Source organism: Aotus nancymaae, unplaced genomic scaffold, assembly GCF_030222135.1.
Source record: "Aotus nancymaae isolate 86718 unplaced genomic scaffold, 86718_ANA_hifiasm-v0.15.2.pri h1tg000092l, whole genome shotgun sequence".
Lineage (NCBI taxonomy): Eukaryota > Metazoa > Chordata > Mammalia > Primates > Aotidae > Aotus > Aotus nancymaae.
The window spans coordinates 7,869,439-7,889,427 of record NW_026988507.1 but is presented as its reverse complement, the minus strand read 5'-3'; the positions used below and the strand labels follow the sequence as shown (position 1 = coordinate 7,889,427).

Genomic DNA, 19,989 nt, shown 5'->3' with positions numbered 1-19,989 from the left:
AATTATGAGTTTTAAGTGCTCCTTTTATGCTCTGTTTACAAATCCTTTTTCATATATTTGTATATTTTTGGAGACAGGGTCTCATTCTGTGCCCCAGGCTGGAGCACAATGATGCCATAACAGCTCACTGCAGTCTTGACCTCTTGGGCTCAAGCGATTCTCCCACCTTAGCCTCCCAAGTAGCTAGTACTATAGATGTGCACCACCATGCCTAGCTAAATCTTGATTTTTTTTTTTTTTAAGATGGAGTCTGGCTCTTGTTGCCCAGGCCGAAGTACAATGATGCGATCTTGGCTCACTGCAACCTCCACCTTCAGGGTTCAAGCAATTCTCCTGCCTCAGCCTCCCAAGTAGCTGGGATTACAGGCACCCACCACTACACCTGGCTAATTTTTGTATTTTTGTAGAGACAGGGTTTCACCATGTTGGCCAGGCTGATCTTAAACTCCTGACCTCCAGTGATCTGCCTACCTCAGCCTCCCAAAGTACTGGGATTACAGGCGTGAGCTACCCACCTCACCTAGCCAATTTTGATTTATTGTAGAGATAGGGTCTCACTTTGTGACGCAGGCTGATCTTGAACTCCTGGCCTCAAACCATCTTCCCAACTCAGCCTCCCAAACTGCTGGGATTGTGGTCATGAGCTACCATGCCTGACCAAGATATTTAATTTTAAAAAAAAATTTTTTTTAAGACTAGTCACCGAGGCGGGTGGATCACGAGGTCAAGAGATCGAGACCATCCTGGTCAACATTGTGAAACCCCGTCTCTACTAAAAATACAAAAATTAGCTGGGCATGGTGGCACGTGCCTGTAATCCCAGCTACTCAGGAGGCTGAGGCAGGAGAATTGCCTGAACCCAGGAGGCGGAGGTTGCGGTGAGCCGAGATCGCGCCATTGCACTCCAGCCTGGGTAACAAGAGCGAAACTCCTTTTCAAAAAAAAAGACTAGTCAAGCGCAGTAGTGAGAAGGGGCGAAAGAGTAGAACAAAGAGCGCGATCTGTAACTGACTGTGAACACTCAATGAAGATAACTCACTACCTTCGGATCAGTCAGATATTTAATTTGTAAATGTTGTCCCCCAAACTGTTGCTTGTCTTACTATTCTCTTTGGAGTTTCTCAAAGAGGCAAAAAATTCAATTTTTATAAAGTCTAATATACCAATTTTTTCCTTTAAAGGACTATGACTTTGATGTCATATTTAAGAACTACTTGCCTAATTCAATATCAAAAAGATTTTCTGTGTTTTCCTTTAAAGTTTAAAGTCCTACATTTAGGTCTATGACCCATTTTGAGCAAATTTTTATATAAAGTTTAAGGTATGGATTCGGCTTTTTTTTTTTTTTTTTTTTTTTTTTTTTTTTGAGACGGAGTTTCGCTCGTTACCCAGGCTGGAGTGCAATGGCGCGATCTCGGCTCACCGCAACCTCCGCCTCCTGGGTTCAGGCAATTCTCCTGCTTCAGCCTCCTGAGTAGCTGGGATTACAGGCACGTGCCACCATGCCCAGCTAATTTTTTGTATTAGTAGAGACGTGGTTTCACTATGTTGACCAGGATGGTCTCGATCTCTTGACCTCGTGATCCACCCGCCTCGGCCTCCCAAAGTGCTGGGATTACAGGCTTGAGCCACCGCGCCCGGCCTGGATTGGGCTTATGTTTTGCATGTGGATCAAATTGTTTCAGAACAATTTGTTGGAAACATTAACTTTTCTCCACGGAATTTCCTTGTAAAAAATCAATTGACTATATTTTTGAGGGTTTATTGCAAGAATCTCTATTATATTCTATTGATCTATGTGTCTTCTTTTGCCAAAACCACAGTCTTGATTACTGTAGATTTATAGTAAATCTTGACATCAGATAGTGTGAGTTCTTTAACTTCCTTCTTAAAATTTGTTTTGACTATTCTAGTTCCTTTGCCTTTACAAATAAATTCTAGAATTACCTTGTTGATGTCTACAGGAAATCCTGCTGAGACTGGGATTGAGATTGGGGGAATCGATAGATCAATTTGGTGAGAATTGACATTTTATTTAGCATTTGTGATTATTTTTGGATGCAACTATCTGATTCAAAATTTCTAAGACTATACTTTCAGGGACCATTTCTATAGTTTGTTACTAGAGAAGTTTCGCTGAATGTATACAGCACCGAAGCAACTTCAGCAAAGTCTCAGGATACAAAATCAACGTGCAAAAATCACAAGCATTCCTATGCATCAATAACAGACTTTAAGAGAGGCAAATCAAGAATGAACTGCCATTCACAATTGCTACAAAGAGAATAAAATACCTAGGAATACAACTAACAAGGAACGTAAAGGACCTCTTCAAGGAGAACTACAAACCTCCGCTCAATGAAATAAGAGAGGACACAAACAGATGCAGAAACATTCCATGTTCATGGTTAGGAAGAATCAATATTGTGAAAATGACCATACTACCCAAAGTAATTTACATATTCAATGCTATCCCCATCAAGCTACCAATGACCTTCTTCACAGAACTGGAAAAAAACACCTTAAACTTCATATGGAACCAAAAGACAGCCCGCATAGCCACGTCAATTCTAAGCAAAAAGAACAAAGCAGGAGGCATCACACTACTGGACTTCAATCTATACTACAAGGCTACAGTAATCAAAACAGCATGGTACTGGTAGCAAAACAGAGATACAGACCAATGGAACAGAACAGAGGCCTCAGAGGCAACACAACATATCTACAACCATCCAATCTTTGACAAACCTGACAAAAACAAGCAATGGGGAAAGGATTCCCTGTTTAATAAATGGTGTTGGGAAAACTGGCTAGCCATGTGCAGAAAGCAGAAACTGGACCCCTTCCTGACACCTTACACTAAAATTAACTCCAGATGGATTAAAGACTTAAACATAAGACCTAACACCATAAAAGCCATAGAAGAAAATCTAGGCAAAACCATTCAGGACATAGGCGTAGGCAAGGACTTCATGACCAAAACACCAGAAGCATTGACAACAAAAGCCAGAATAGACAAATGGGACCTAATCAAATTCCACAGCTTCTGCACAGCAAAAGAAACAATCAATAGAGTGAATCGGCAACCAACAGAATGGGAAAAAATTTTTGCAGTGTACCCATCTGACAAAGGGCTGATATCCAGAATTTACAAAGAACTAAAACAGATTTACAAGAAAAAAACAAACAAGTCCATTCAAAAGTGGGCGAAGGATATGAACAGACACTTTACAAAAGAAGACATACATGAGGCCAACAAACATATAAAAAAAATGCGATCCAAGATGGCTGATCACTAGCAGCTCGGGGACGTAGCTCCCAGTGAAAGCGCAGAGAACGAGAGGACGCCACACTTTCAGACAAATATTTGTTGCTCACGGACCAGGAGATTCCCAGCAGAGGAGCCCTACGGGTCTCCAGGGCGACTCTTGTGGCCGGAGCGGCGGTTTTGCTGGTGCCTTAGCGCAGCAGTGTTGGTGCAGAGTCCGGAGATTCCCAGGCTGAAAAGCACCATCAATCTTAACACTGCTGTTTTGGCCGGCGCAGTGGATTGCTCAGATTTCAGCGCTGGGAATCAAAAGTTGGACGTCCGCTCAGAGACCTAGTTAGAAAGTCAGTAATTACAAAGATGACAGAGGGATAAATATATAATGAAGAGAAGAAACCAGCCTAAGAAGGCAGAGAATACTCAAAATCAGAATGCCTCTCCCTCCACAGGGGATTGCAATTCCTCATCAGTAATGGAACAAGGCTTAATGGAGAACGAGTGTGTTCCAATAACAGAAGCAGGTTTCAAAATGTGGGTGATAAGAAACTTCTCTAAATTAAAAGAATTTGCTCTAACCCAATGCAAAGAAACTAAGAACCTTGAAAAAAGGTTTGACGAAATGCTAACAAGAATGGACAATTTAGAGAGGAATATAAGTGAATTGATGGAGCTGAAAAAAACAACACGAGAACTTCGTGAAGTATGCACAAGTTTAAACAGTCGAATTGATCAAGCAGAAGAAAGGATATCAGAAGTCGAGGATATCACCAGCTCAGTGAAATGAAACGAGAAGACAAGATTGGAGAAAAAAGGATAAAAAGGAATGAGCAAAGTCTCCAGGAAATATGGGACTATGTGAAAAGAGCTAATTTACGTTTGATAGGTGTACCTGAATGTGACGAAGAGAATGAATCCAAGATGGAAAATACTCTTCAGGATTTCATTCAGGAAAACTTTCCCAATCTAGCAAGGCAGGGTAATATTCAACTCCAGGTAATACAGAGAACACCACAAAGATATTCTTCAAGAAGACCAACCCCAAGGCACATAATTGCCAGATTTATTAGGGTTGAAATGAAGGAGAAAATACTAAGGGCAGCCAGAGAGAAAGGTCAGGTTACCCATAAAGGGAAACCTATCAGACTTACAGCAGATCTCTCAGCAGAAACCCTACCAGCCAGAAAAGAGTGGGGACCAATATTTAATATCCTTAAAGAAAAGAACTTTCAACCCAGAATTTCATATCCAGCCAAACTAAGCTTTATGAGTGAAGGAAAAATTAAATCTTTTGTGAACAAACAAGCACTTAGAGACTTCACCACCACCAGGCCTGCTTTACAAGAGCTTCTGAAAGAAGCACTATACATATAAAGGAACAACCAGTATCAGCTTTTCCAAAAATATATCAAAAAGCAAAGATCATTAACACAATGAAAAATGTACACCAACTAATGGGCAAAACAGCCAGCTAGCATCAAATGGCAGTATTAAACTTACATAAATTCTAATTGGATAAAAAGCCAAAACCCATCAGTATGCTGCATCCAGACCCATCTCACATGCAACAATACACAAAGACTCAAAACAGAGAAGGAGGAAGATTTACCAACCAAACAGAGAGTAAAAATAAACAAATAAACAAAAAGCAGGAGATGCAATTCTCGCCTCTGATAAAGTAGACTTTAAAGCAACAAAGAGCAAAAGAGGCAAAGAAGGGCATTACATAATGGCAAAAGGATCAATGTAACAAGAAGAACTAACGATTCTATAGATCAACCAGACAGAAAATTAACAAGGACATCCAGGACTTGAACTCAGACCCAGAACAAGTAAACTTAATAAACATTTATAGAAATCTCCACTTCAAATACACAAAACATACATTACCGCCTCACACCTATTCCAAAAGTGACTACATAATTGGAAGTAAATCACTCCTCAGTAATCGCATAGCATTTCATAGGTTTAAATGAAATATTGGTTGGCTGCTCGTTTGTTATTTTCTTCCCTTATTCCTTCCTGTCTACATCATTAGTATAATTATTGGTATAAAAGAGGTTTTCAATACACATTACTAAATTGCATTCTAGCCTGGGCAAGAAAGCAATACTCCCATTCTCTCTCTCTCTTTCTCTTCCTTTTTCTTCTTCTTCTTCATTCTTTTTTTCTTTCTTTCTTTCTTTCAAAAAAAAAATGCTCATCATCACTGGTCATTAGAGAAATGCAAATCAAAACTACATTGAGATACCATCTCACGCCAGTTAGAATGGCGATCATTAAAAAATCTGGAGAAAACAGATGCTGGAGAGGATGTGGAGAAATAGGAACACTTTTACACTGTTGGTGGGAGTGTAAATTAGTTCAACCATTGTGGAAGACAGTGTAGTGATTCCTCAAGGACCTAGAAATAGAAATTCCATTTGACCCAGCAATCCCATTACTGGGTATATATCCAAAGGATTATAAATCGTTCTACTATAAGGACACATGCACACGAATGTTCATTGCAGCACAGTTTACAATAGCAAAGACCAGGAACCAACCCAAATGCCCATCGATGATAGACTGGACAGGGAAAATGTGGCACATATACACCATGGAATATTATGCAGCCATCAAAAACAATGAGTTCACATCCTTTGTAGGGACATGGATGAACCTGGAAACCATCATTCTCAGCAAACTGACACAAGAACACAAAATCAGACACCGCATGTTCTCATTCATTGGCAGGTGTTGAACAGCGAGAACACATGGACACAGGGAGGGGAGCACTATACACTGGGGTCTGTTGGGCGGAACTAGGGGAGGGACAGCGAGGGGTGGGGAGTTGGGGAGAGATAGCATGGGGAGAAATGCCAGATATAGGTGAAGGGGAGGAAGGCAGCAAATCACACTGCCACGTGTGCACCTATGCAACAATCTTGCATGTTCTTCACATGTACCCCAAAACCTAAAATGCAATAAAAAAATAAAAATAAAAAACAAAAAAAATTTCTGCAAAAAATCCTTCACTTCTACTAAATTAAACATGATGTTGTTTTATCTTGATGAACCTAATACAGGTATTTGAAATCAATTTCTTTCTGTATCAGTTGAGTTGTTTGAAGGTGATTTATGTTGTAATAAATTATTATTAGCTACTAGGTTTTAATGATACAAAGCTATAGCCATTTTTATTGATTTAGTTTTGTTATTATTTTAAAAGTGATGCTCTTTTTATTTTGGAAATATTTAGATCTTTACACAAGCTTAAATTGTTATTTATTTGTTGTGGTAAAATATACATTACAATTTACTATTTTGACTATTAAGTGTAAAATTCAGTAGTATTAAGTATCTTCACATTGTTGTGCAACCATCACCACCATCTATCGCCACAACTTTTTTCATCTTCCCAGACTGAAACTCTGTACCAATTAAACAATAACTCCCAATTTCCCTCAGTCCCTGGTAACCACCATTCCACTTCCTATCTCTATAAATTAGACTACTCCAAGTACCTCATATCAGTGGAGTCATACAGTATTTGTCCTTCTGTGACCAGCTTATTTCACTTAGCATAATGTCTTCAAGATTCATACATATTGTAGCATGTGTCAGAATGTCCTTCTTTTTTTTTTTTTTTTTTTTTGAGACAGAGTCTTGCTCTGTCACCGGTCTGGTGTCGTGATCTCGGCTTAATGCAACCTCCGCCTCCTGGATTCAAGCAATTCTTCTGCCTCAGCCTCCCGAGTAGCTGGAACTACAGGTGCGTGCCATGACGTGCAGCTAATTTTTGTATTTTTAGTAGAGACAGGGTTTCACCAAGTTGGCCAGGATAGTCTTGATCTCTTGACCTCATGATCCACCTGACTTGGCCTCCCAAAGTCCTGGGATTACAGGCATGAGCCACTGTGCCTGGCATCTCCTTCCTTTTTAAGGCTGAATAACATTCCATTATATGTACACAGCACATTTTGTTTAGCCATTGATCTGTCCATGGATCCATGGACACTTGGGTTACTTTCACCTTTTGGCTATTGTGATCAATACTGCTATGAACACTGGTGTATACATAGCTTTTCAGTTTCTGTTTTCAATTCTTTGCATTCCACAAAGTGAAATTGCTAGATCATATCATAATTCTATGTTTAATTTTTGTTTAAATTTGAATCCGAGACAGAGTCTTGCTCTGTCACCCAGGCAGGAGTGCAGTGGTGTGATCTTGGCACACTGCAACGTCTGCCTCCCCAATTCAAGTGATTCTCCTGCTTCAGCCTCCCAAGTATCTGGGACTGCAGATGGGCACCACCACACCTGGCTAATTTTTGTATTTTTAGTAGAGATGGGATTTCACCATGTTGCCCAGGCTGGTCTCAAACTCCTGGTTTCAAGTGATCTACCCACCTAAGCCTCCCAAAGTGCTGGGATTACAGGCCTGAGCCACCATGTCTGGCCCTATGTTTCATCATTTGAGGAACTGCCATACTAACAAGCTTAAGTCTTATTTGATCTACTTATTTAACATCGCTTTTTTTTTTTTTTTTTTTTTTTTTTTGAGGCGGAGTTTCGCTCTTGATACCCAGGCTGGAGTGCAATGGCGCAATCTCGGCTCACCGCAACCTCCGCCTCCTGGGTTCAGGCAATTCTCCTGCCTCAGCCTCCTGAGTAGCTGGGATTACAGGCACGCACCACCACGCCCAACTAATTTTTTGTATTTTTAGTAGAGACGGAGTTTCACCATGTTGACCAGGATGGTCTCGATCTCTTGACCTCGTGATCCACCCGCCTCGGCCTCCCAAAGTGCTGGGATTACAGGCGTGAGCCACCGCGCCCGGCCTAACATTGCTTTTTATGTTATTGTCAGATTTATGAGTAGTATAATATGTAAGGTCTTTTAGGCCGACTGACAGCCCCATGGATGCCATGTTAACCTCTGTGACCTGCAGGGACAGTCCAGATGTGTTCCTGGAAAATCTAAAGTAACTGGAAGACCATGAAATGAGGAAGAAATGTTTCTTATTGCAGCCTCAATTGACAAGGCCAGTGGACTTTGTAACCAATGGTGGCCAACCTCCTGACTCCACACGCTATAATCCCCTCCCAGCTTGGCCAACCTGGTTACTCCACACCCTATGAAAAATCCAGCTTGCAAAAATCCACCCTAAAGTTACTTCTATAGCTTTCCACTGTTTACCCCAAACCCATAAAACCAACTCCTATCCCTCTGCCCTCCACTGATGCCCTTTTTGGCCTCAGCCCACCCACACCCCGGTGAATAAACAGCCATGTTGCTCCCAGAAAGCCTGTTTGGGGGAGTCTCTGTTGGGGGGGGTATATAGAAAATGAAATAAATTTTAGACATTAGTGAATGATATTGTAGACACTGGGGAGAGTCAAGAAAAATATAAAGGAGATACTCTTCTTTGCCATTGCTTTGCCATCATGCCCAGCTAATTTTTCTGTAAGATGGTGTTTCACCTTGTCCAGGCTGGCCTCAAACTCCTGGACTGAAGAGATTCATCTGCCTCAGCCTCCCAAGTAGCTGGGATTACAGGCATGCACCATCACATTCAGCTAATTTTATATTTTTAGTAGAGACTGGGTATCTCCATGTTGGTTAGGCTGGTCTTGAACTCCTGACCTCAGGTGATCTGCCTGCCCTGGCCTCCCAAAGTGCTGGGATTACAGGGGTGAACCACCATGCCTGGTCCCTACCTTTTAAAGTACTTCTTTGTACTTTCCCCTCAATAATTCCCTCTCCCAACGTTGCCTACCCACCTCATCCCTTTTAACTGTGCATTTTGGAGCACCCTACACAAAAAAAACAAACAAACCCCTTTCTCAAGAATACTGCATTTCCTTTAGAGTGTTTTATTCTTTGAATTGCCTGCTAAGGGCTAATTTTTTGAATAAATTTCACTTTCTTCTTTGTTTTATAACCTTATTCTTCCTTCTTCTTTGTTTTATCTCTAATACGTAAAAAAAAACTTTGTTGTGCTGTTAAACATCTTTGTAAAACCTCCTTAGTACTTTTTAGAACAACACAAGATTATAATGAATGAATACTCTCGCACTGGCTGTTAATTGTCTATCCAGAATCTTGCAGCTATAAGAAAAAAATGGAATCATGTTCTTTGCAGCAACATGGACTCACCTAGAGGCCATTATCCTAAGGGAATTAATGCAGAAACGGAAAACCAAATATCACATGTTCTCACTTATAAATGAGAGATAAACATTAGGTGGTACACACAGACATAAAGACGGAAACAATAGATGCTAGGGACTCCAAAAAAGAGTAGGGCTGGAGGGGTGCAAGGGTTAAAAAGCTAACTATCAGGTACTATGTTCACTACTTGAGTGACGAGATCAGTAGAAGCCCACTTTGGCAGCATGCAATATACCTGTGTAACAAACCAGCACATATAAACCCTGAATCTAAAATAAAAATAAATAAATAAATAAAATAGACCTCAGAAGAGCTAGATAGCTAGCCGTCTCCACTATGTGAGAACACATGAAAAGACGCCATCTGCAAACCAGAAAGCAAGTCCCCACCAGACACTGAGTATGTTGGTTCTTTGATCTTGGACTTCCAGCATCCAGATGTGACAAATCAATTTCTGTTGTGCATATATATACATATGTATTTTTGCTTCCCTTCCTTCCTTCCTTTTTTTTTTTTTTTTTTTTTTTTAACAGAGTCTCCAGACTGGAGTGCAGTGGCTCGAACTTGGCTCACTGCAACCTCAGCTTCCTGAGTTCCAGCGATTCTCCTGCTTCAGCCTCCTGAGAAGTTGGGACTACATGTGCCTGCCACCACACACACTTTGACCTTTTCTCCATCTCTTCTTCCTGTCCATAACTAGAACATGATGCTTGGCTTTACAGAAACCATCTTGGTACCATAAAGTTGAAAGCCACATCTGAGAACGGTATCACAGGAAGAAAGCAGGGTGCTTCCCTGATGATCTCAGGAAACTGCAGTGCCAACCCTGAAATGCTTATTCTTAGACTTTTTTTTTTTTTTTGAGACGGAGTTTCGCTCTTGTTACCCAGGCTGGAGTGCAATGGCGTGATCTCGGGTCACCGCAACCTCCGCCCACCGCAACCTCCACCTCCTGGATTCAAGCAATTCTCCTGCCTCAGCCTCCTGAGTAGCTTGGATTACAGGCACGCACCACCACGCCCAGCTAATTTTTTGTATTTTTAGTAGAGACGGGGTTTCACCATGTTGACCAGGATGGTCTCGATCTCTTGACCTGGTGATCCACCCGCCTCAGCCTCCCAAAGTGCTGGGATTACAGGCGTGAGCCACCGCGCCCGGCCATTCTCAGACTTTTTATTTCATAAGGTCAGTAAACTCCCTATTTGATTAATTTGCTCCAGGTCATGACTCTATTATATACAACCAGATACAAACCTAACTCTTACATATTCTCTATCTCAGTTTTCCCCTGAATGTGCCTCCCCCCACTCTTGTCTTCACTGGCTGCTCTCTTATCACACTTCGTCTACAACCCATTGAGAAGAGGTTGTTCATCCTCACACCCCATGAAACAAAGACCATGGAGGAGGTGTCATCAATCTCGTTTCTTTTTGTCAGTTTTAGACTTTTATTCTTTCTCTCCTATGTTAAACCACTTTCTTCTTTGAGATTCACACCATTGTTTTCATTCTCCGACACTCAGCAGCACTGTCATTACCCGATCTCTCAGGAAATGCTGCTCAATCTTACTCTCTATCCAGAATTTCATAATCATTCTAGAAAATTTCAATATTAATATTCAATTTCCCTCTTCCCTCCTTCCTTCCTTCATTCCTTCCTTCCTTTGTGTGGGTTTTTTTTTTGTATTTATTTTATTTATTTATTTGAGACAAGAGCGAAACTTCGTCTCAAAAAAAAAAAAAAAGCCCCTTGATGCACTGGGTGTGGTCAGGCGCCTCATCCACTATACTTCTGATGCAGCTGCACCCTGGTAACAATCAGCGATAAACTCAGAGTGCCAGTTTAGCATGTCTTAGAAGGATCTCAAGTGCCGTTAAATGCTCAGAGCACTAGTTTAGCATGTCTTAGAAGGATCTCAAGTGCTCTCCGCCCAGCTATCTTACTTACTCCTTTACCCTCCCCTTCCAGGCCCATAATATCAATGAGATTATGCACATAATAAAAGTGCTTAGAGCCCAGAGCTCGGGGGGCCAACGAGGTTCCCACGCGTTGGTTCCCTGGACCCATGCTGTAACTTCTACTCTTGTGTCTCTCTATTTCCTTTTCTCAACTGTCATCACCACCGGGACTAAGAGCACCCACGTACGGGGTTGGGGCTAGTACCCCACACTGGGGTACATGTGCAGAACATGCAGGTTTCTTACACAGGTATACACATGCCATGGTGGATTGCTGTGTGACATGGTAAAAGCCCCATAAAACTGCATACCTCAACCATACCTTGGCTTTCTATTGAAACTGCTCTCTGTAACCCAAATGTGACAGGCAAGCAGTCCAAACCCATGCCATCTTGGCCCCTGCGACTTGTAATAAGTAATTAAGGACTGTAATTTCCACCCTACCCAGACAATGTGTAAACAAATGCTAATCTTGACTTTTGTGAACCACTTAAGTAACAATCAGAATGTCCAAAGTCCCCTGGCGCTCAGAATGTCTGGAGCCCCCCCGCCCTCATCTCTGCCCAGGAGGTGATTTACAGAATCCACTAGCCCTTAAACGTCTGAAGCCCCTCACCCCCACCCCTGCCCCTCACCCTCACTCCCAAGGTGGTTTTACTCGCTCATGGTAATGAGCGAGTCCTCATTGTATTCTTTCCAATAAGAGCCGGTTGTTAAAATGAACCTGGCACCACACTCTGCTCCCTCCTCACTGTGACCTCTCCCTTCCTTCTCTCTCTATGTGGTCTCTACAATGCCAGCTCACCTTCCCCTTCCGCCATGAGTGGAAGTGGCCTGAGGCTTTTGCCAGATGCCCAATCTTCTAGCCAGCAGAACTGTGAGCCAAATAAATTCCTTTTCTTTTCCCAGCCTCAGGCTCCTTCATAACAACACTAAATGGTGGCTTGGTATTTGATAGGCCTGAGGAATTGAAAGATGAGAACCTACAGCAACTGGCTAAGGAGGTAGAGCAGAGATGCAAGAGAGATGCTTCTGCTTTGAGAAGTAACTACATTCCCCTCTGACAGAAGCCAAAGGTACATGACTATCAGGGATGAGGTGTGGAGCCCTTGGGAGGATTATCAGCCAAGGGTCATTTAAAAAGTGCTCTGGTGGCCAGGGACAGTGTTTCATGAATGTAATCCCAGCAGATCACTTGAGGTCAGGATTTCGAGACCAACCTGGCCAACCTGGTGAAACCTCGTCTCTACTAAAAATGCAAAAATTATCTGGGCATGGTGGTTCATGCTTGTAATCCCAGCTACTCAGGAGGCTGAGGAAGGAGGATTGCTTGAACCCAGGAAGCCGAGGTTGCAGTGAGCCAAGATCACACCACTGCACTCCAGCATGGGTGACAGAGCCAGGCTCTGCCTCAAAAAAGAAAATAAAAGAGTGCTCTGGCCTGGGAGAGAGTCTGTCAAAGGTAAAGGTGGTTCTCCCCCAGCCCCAAGAGATGGTCTGTGTGAGTGGACTGAGAGAATCTACAGAAGAAGCAATGGCCACTGAGGAAAACGATTTCATCACAGCACAGGCAGTTGAGCAAACGCAAAGCTAAGAACCTAAAAATACACCTTCGAGAGAATCTACTTTAAACACTTGCAAGCCTAGAGAGGATGCTGTCATCCCAGAGTGGTATCAGTCACATAAGAATGCTCTGTGCCCCCTTTCCTTTCGTCTCTCCTTGTGCGTGCCTCAACACTCAAGGGGCAGGGAGCTATGAGGGAGAAAAAACAGAGAAAAGAAACTCATCACACCCCATCTTCCAGGTGTGGGGAGGCCGACCTGAAGTTGGCTCTAACTGTAGGAGTGAAGAAGATTTCATTCTAAATTAACCTTAGATTATTATTCTTACCAAAAAAACTGGAGAGGCTAATTTCCATATTTGGACTGTGTTTTGCAACTTAAAGCGAGCAGCAGAGTGTCTGTTTTCTAAAGGATACTAAGGAGTCCTGGGGGCCTCTTGGAGCTCTCAAGAGGGCAGCAAAACTACTTCCTCATTTAATAAATGTTAAAGTGATAGTGGTAAACTCTTGGGTTGAGCTTGTTAGATAATATGGTTACAATTCCTGTATCTGTTGTTATTTCTAGGGATTTTTATTTTTTTTATTTTTTTTATTTTTGAGACAGAGTTTCGCTCTTGTTACCCAGGCTGGAGTGCAATGGCGCCATCTCGGCTCACCGCAGCCTCTGCCTCCCGGGTTCAGGCAATTCTCCTGCCTCAGCCTACTGAGTAGCTGGGATTACAGGCACGCGCCACCATGCCCAGCTAATTTTTTGTATTTTTAGTAGAGACGGGGTTTCACCTTGTTGATCAGGATGGTCTCGATCTCTTGACCCCCCTGCCTCAGCCTCCCAAAGTGCTGGGATTACAGGCGTGAGCCACCGTGCTGGGCCTGATTTCTAGGGATTTTTAAATGAAGAGCATTACTGCTCATGAGATGTGTTTTTTAAAAAAATAGAGAGACCAGAGAATTTAAATAATCTAATCTTTTTATGTCTGAAATCTCATATTCTTTTACTATGATTTCTGAAAATACCTTCCTAATTTTCCAGGATTCTTATCCTTTCTCCGTTTGTACTTCTTATCTACCAGCCTAGTAAACCTCTGTTTTCCCTTAAGTTGGACTCAACTTCTTTCTGTTTTTTTTTTCATCATGCTGTTGCCCAGGCTGGAGTGCAGTGGTGCTGTCTCAGCTCACTGCAACCTTCACCTCCCAGGTTCAAGGGATTCTTCTATCTCAGCCTCCCGAGTAGCTGGGATTACAGGCACCTGCCACTGTGCCCAGCTAATTTTTTTATATTTTTAGTAGAGACGGGGTTTTACCATGTTGACCAGGCTGATCTTGAACTCCTACCTCGTGATCCGCCCATCTCTGCCTCCCAAAGTGCTAGGATTACAGGTATGAGCCACCTCACCTGGCCTCAACTTCTTTCTTTTCCATCCAAGATACTCTAGTGCATTTTTTTTTTTACTGTAATATTTTAAATCTTTAATAATATCTATTAAATTTCACAGAGAGGTAAAACTTATTTCACACATGCCTTTAGCCCAGGTCTGACTGAAGCCAGTTTGCTGAAGCGTCTTCAGTATGTCATAGCTCAACTGCTGCTGTAGACTTCACGGGGGCTCACCAAGCAATAATCAAAATCTTCCCTCTCTGGAGTCTTTTACACTTTGAAAATTTATACCCTATTTTGTCCCCCAAAACAGGTAATTGACTTAAGGCAATTAAAAAAAAAAAGAAAACCAAAAACTTCCCCTTTTCATCTGTTCTTCAGGTCTTTGGGATTGCTCAGACCTGAGTTGTCTTTCAATTGCATCCTGTGGTCTTCTACTGATTTCATTGGAAGGCAGGCCTTTTCCTTTTCCTTTTTTTTTTTTTTTGAAGGCACCTTCAGGGAAGGTCATCCAGTCCTGCTGAGCCTCAGAAGAAATGGAACCTGGATGGAGATGAAGGATGCAGGTGTCTGGTGGAAAAGGCCCAGTCATTTCTGCTCTGGATACATTACTGGCCTGGATGGCAGCATCAGTCTTTCACTGCTTTGGGGAACTCAGTTGTGGCACCAGCAGTGCTAGGTCCTGGGAGCTTTGTTGTTGTTGTTGTTTTTAAGGAAAAAAGAAGGAAGAAAAAAAGAGAGAAAGAAAGAAAGAAAAAGGAATGAAAGAGAGGAAGAAAAAGGAAGAGAAAGAGGGAGAGAGAACGGGAGTATTGCTTTATTGCCCAGGATAGAATGCAGTCTAAAAATGGGAATTGAAAACCTCTTTTATGCCAATAATTGTACTTAACAATGGAAACAGGAAGGAATAAGGGAAGAAAATAACAAACAAGCAGCCAACCAATATTTCATTTAAACCTATAAAATGCTTTGCAATTACTGAGGAGTGATTTACTTCCAATTATGTAGTTACTTTTGGAATAGGTGTGATGTGGTACTAATAAGAATGTATGTTTTGTGTATTTGAAGTGGAGAGTTCTATAAATGTTTATCTTTTTTATTTTTATTTTTATTTTTTTATTGCATTTTAGGTTTTGGGGTACATGTGAAGAACATGCAAGATTGTTGCATAGGTACACACGTGGCAGTGTGATTTGCTGCCTTCCTCCCCTTCACCTATATGTGGCATTTCTCCCCATGCTATCTCTCCCTAACTCCCCACCCCCCGCTGTCCCTCCCCTATTTCCCCCCAACAGACCCCAGTGTATAGTGCTCCCCTCCCTGTGTCCATGTGTTCTCATTGATCAACACCTGTCTATGAGTGAGAACATGCGGTGTTTGATTTTGTGTTCTTGTGTCAGTTTGCTGAGAATGATGGTTTCCAGGTTCATCCATGTCCCTACAAAGGACGCGAACTCATCGTTTTTGATGGCTGCATAATATTCCATGGTGTATATGTGCCACATTTTCCCTGTCCAGTCTATTTTTATTTTTTTTTTGAGACGGAGTTTCACTCTTGTTACCCAGGCTGGAGTGCAATGGCACGATCTTGGCTCACCGCAACCTCCGCCTCCTGGGTTCAGGCAATTCTCCTGCCTCAGCCTCTCGAGTAGCTGGGATTACAAGCACGTACCACCACGCCCAGCTAATTTTTGTGTTTTTAGTAGAGACAGGGTTTCACTTTGTTGACCAGGATGGTCTCGATCTCTTGACCTCGTGATCCACCTGCCTCGGCCTCCCAAAGTGCTGGGATTAGAGGCCTGAGCCACCGCGCCCGGCCTATAAATGTTTATTAAGTATACTTGTTCCGGGTCTCTAGTGCATTATTTCAACTTATTCTCTGGTTTCCAGAATTCAACCAGCTGTTGCATCTCATTCTTGCATTAATTCTTCGATCAGCCTTTTCTATTCTATATGCAGGCTGCTGCACAACACTAAAAGAAAAAAAAATTATTTAATCCCACACCTAGCAAATTCCTAGTCCCCAAATTCAGTTGGACTCCTAGTAATTATTTGCAGACATTTGTATATCTTCTTGGATCTGTTCCCTCCTCCACCCACTTTCATAGCTATTGTAATTTTTTTGCCACTCATTTCAAGCTCTGTACCCAGAATGAATTTGTATTTCATAGAAAACACTAAAGTGGCTGAACACGGTGGCTCATGCCTATAATCCCAGCACTTTGGGAGTCTGAGACAGGTAGATTGCTCAAGACCAGAAGTTCGATACCAACCTGGGCAACATGGCAAAACCCTGTCTCTACAAAAAAACAAAAAAAAAAACTAGCCAGGCATGGCAGTGTGTACCTGTAGTCCAAGCTATTTGGGAGGAGCTATTCAGGAGGCTGAGGTGGGAGGATCTTGAGCCCAGGAGGCTGAGGCTATAGTGATTCATGATTGTGCCACTGAACTCCCACCTGGGCAACAAAGCAAGACCCTGTCTCAAAAAAAAAAAAAGAAAAAAGAAAAGAAAATACAGAAGCAATTTCTGTGACCAAGACCAAGTTCTCTCCTTCTTAGTTCTGTCTACAAATGTATTAATATCTCCATCTCCTTCCCTATTCCCTCTAGCCTCAGGTGGACATTATTGCCTCCCGGATTAATCTATTCTGTCCACTTGTGTTCTGAGTCAGTCTGCAGGCATTCTAGTGGTTCTTATTAAAATGCAGATTTTGATTCAGTAGATCTGGGGTGGGGCCTGAGATTGTACATTTCTAACACATGATGCTGATGCTACTGGTCCACAGATCGCATTTAGAGTTGAAAGGCTGTTATTTGATATTCCTTTATCTCCTTTTGCTCTACCAATTATCCTTACTCCTTCCTTTCTTTTCAAATTCTCTAATGGCTCTTCAGGATATAAAATGTTTGAATTTGTCTGATCTTAAAAAGTCTTTCTCCAAAATAGGAACTCTTTTACATTGTTGATAGGAGTATAAATTAATTCAACCATTGTGGAACACAGTGTGGCAATTCCTCGAGGATCTAGAACCAGAAATAACATTTGACCCAGCAATCCCATTACTGGGTATATACCCAAAGGATTATAAATCATTCTACTGTAAAGACACATGCACACATATGTTTATCGCAGCACTATCTGCAATAGTAAAGACTTGGAACCAACCCAAATGCCCATCAGTCTTAGACTGGATAAAGAAAATGTGGCACATATACACCATAGAATACTATGCAGTCATAAAAAAGAATGAGTTAATGTCCTTTGAGGGACATGGATGAAGCTGGAAACCATCATTCACAGCAAACTACCACAGGAACAGAAAACCAAACACTGCATGTTCTCACTCATAAGTGGGTGTTGAACAATGAGAACACATGGATACAGGGAGGGAAACATCATATACCGGGGCCTGTCAGGGGGTGGGCAGCAAGGGGAGGGAGAGCATTAGGACAAATACCTAATGCATGTGGGGCTTTATACCTAGATGACGGGTTGATGGGTGCAGCAAACCACCATGGCATATGCATTCCTATGTAATAAACTTGCACATTCAGCACATATATCCAAGAACTTAAAGTATAATAAAAAAAAAAGACGTATTTCTCCAAAACATTTCTAAAGTCATCACCCAGTCTCACACCTTACCATCTGGATTAGTTATCCATTGCTGCATTACAAGTTACCCTAAAGCTTAGCTGAAAATAAGAGTTTTTGTAGATCAAGAATCTGGGTGTCAGCTGGGCACAGTGGCTCAGATCTGTAATCCCAGCACTTTGGGAGGCTGAGGCAAGTGGATCACTTGAGGCCAGGAGTTCAAGACTATTGTGGCCAATATAGCAAAATCATGTTTCTACCAAAAGTTCAAAAATTAGCTGGGATTGGTGGTGTATGCCTATAATCCCAGCTGCTCTGGAGGTGAAGGCATGAAAAGTGTTTGAACCTAGGAGGCAGAGGAGGTTGCAGTGAGCCGAGATCATATCAAGTCTGATTGACAGAGTAAGATTCTTGTCTAAAAAAAAAAGAAAAGAATCTGGGTGTGCCTTAGCTAGGTACTCCACCTTGGAGTCTCTTACAAGACTGCAATCAGGATGTCAGCTGGGGCTACTGTCATTTCAAATTTGTCTAAGGGAGGAACCATTTCTGAGCTCATTCTTCTGGTTGTTGGCAGGAGTCAATTCCTTGAAGGCTGTTGGACTGAGGGCCTTAGTTCCTTATTGGCTATTAACAGGAATTTTCCATCATTTCTTTGCCATATAGGTCTCTCTAGGGCAGCTCACAATGTGGCAGGTGGCTTCCATCTAAATGAGCAGAGAGTGTACAAAAGGGCAAGCAAGATGGAATCTAGTCTTCTGTAACCCTTTGAAGTGACATTCTATCACTTTTGCTGTGGTCTGTTCTTTAGGAGTGAGTTACTAAGTCCAGCCCACACTCAAGGGGAGGATACTGCACAAAGGCATGAAAACCAGGTGGCAGGGATCACTGGGAGCCATCTTAGAGGCTATCTACCGTGGCTTCAAGGCCAAGTCTCTCGAAAAAAATCTATGCTTGCTCTCTCCAGTCTCTCAACTTTCTTCACTTTTTCTTTTTCTTTAAGCCAGAGATTCAGCTTTCCCTAAATACACACTCTTCACTTTTCAAATCTTTAGATTTGGTTTTCCCCTTACACCGCTTACTGAAGATGCTCTTATTGTCAAATCTAAAAATCACTTGCCAGTATTCACCTTATTTGACCTTTTTCTTAGTTTTCATACACCACTCTCTCCTAATTTTATTCCTATTCCTTGGACCAAATCCTTTTCCATACTCTTTCCTAGCTCCTCTTAATCTACTCATATTTTAAAAGTAGATGGTTTTTAAGTTCCTGTACTTCTTCTTGATCTTTATATAGCATTCTCTCATCTTCACCTACAGCTTCCATTATCACGAATATGTCATAATGCCAAATAATTTTTTTTTAAAGACGGGGTTTCACCATATTGGTCAGGCTGGTGACTAAAGCATTGGCAACAAAAGCCAAAGTAGACAAATGGGATCTAATTAAACTTCAGAGCTGCTGCACAGCAAAAGAAACAATAATCAGAGTGAACCAGCAACCAACAGAATGGGAAAACATTTTTGCAAGCTATCCATCTGACAAAGGGCTAATATCCAGAATCTACAAAGAGCTAAAACAAATTTACAAACAAAAAACAAACAACTCCATAAAAAAGTGGGCAAAGGATATGAACAGGTATTTTTCAAAAGAAGACATTTATGCAGCCAACAAACATATGAAAAAATGCTCATCATCACTGGTCATTAGAGAAATGCATATCAAAACCACATTGAAATACCATCTCACGCCAGTTAGAATGGTGATCATTAAAAAAATCTGGAGACACGGCCAGGCGCAGTGGCTTACGTCTGTAATCCCAGCACTTTGGGAGGCCAAGGCGGGTGGATCACGAGGTCAAGAGATCGAGACCATCCTGGTCAACATGGTGAAACCTCGTCTCTACTAAAAATACAAAAAATTAGCTGGGCATGGTGGCGCGTGCCTGTAATCCCAGCTACTCAGGAGGCTGAGGCAGGAGAATTGCCTGAACCCAGGAGGCGGAGGTTGCGGTGAGCCAAGATCGCGCCATTGCACTCCAGCCTGGGTAACAAGAGCGAAACTCCATCTTAAAAAAAA

At 42.0% G+C, this 19,989-nt stretch overlaps 2 pseudogenes; one reads left to right on the top strand and one right to left on the bottom strand.

Annotated features, from left to right (window-relative positions):
* LOC105726229 (NANOG neighbor homeobox-like) overlaps window positions 1–19,989 on the bottom strand; it is a 45,268-nt pseudogene that overhangs the window by 2,702 nt on the left and 22,577 nt on the right.
* Window positions 2,085–2,173, top strand: LOC135271827 (small nucleolar RNA U3; annotated as a pseudogene).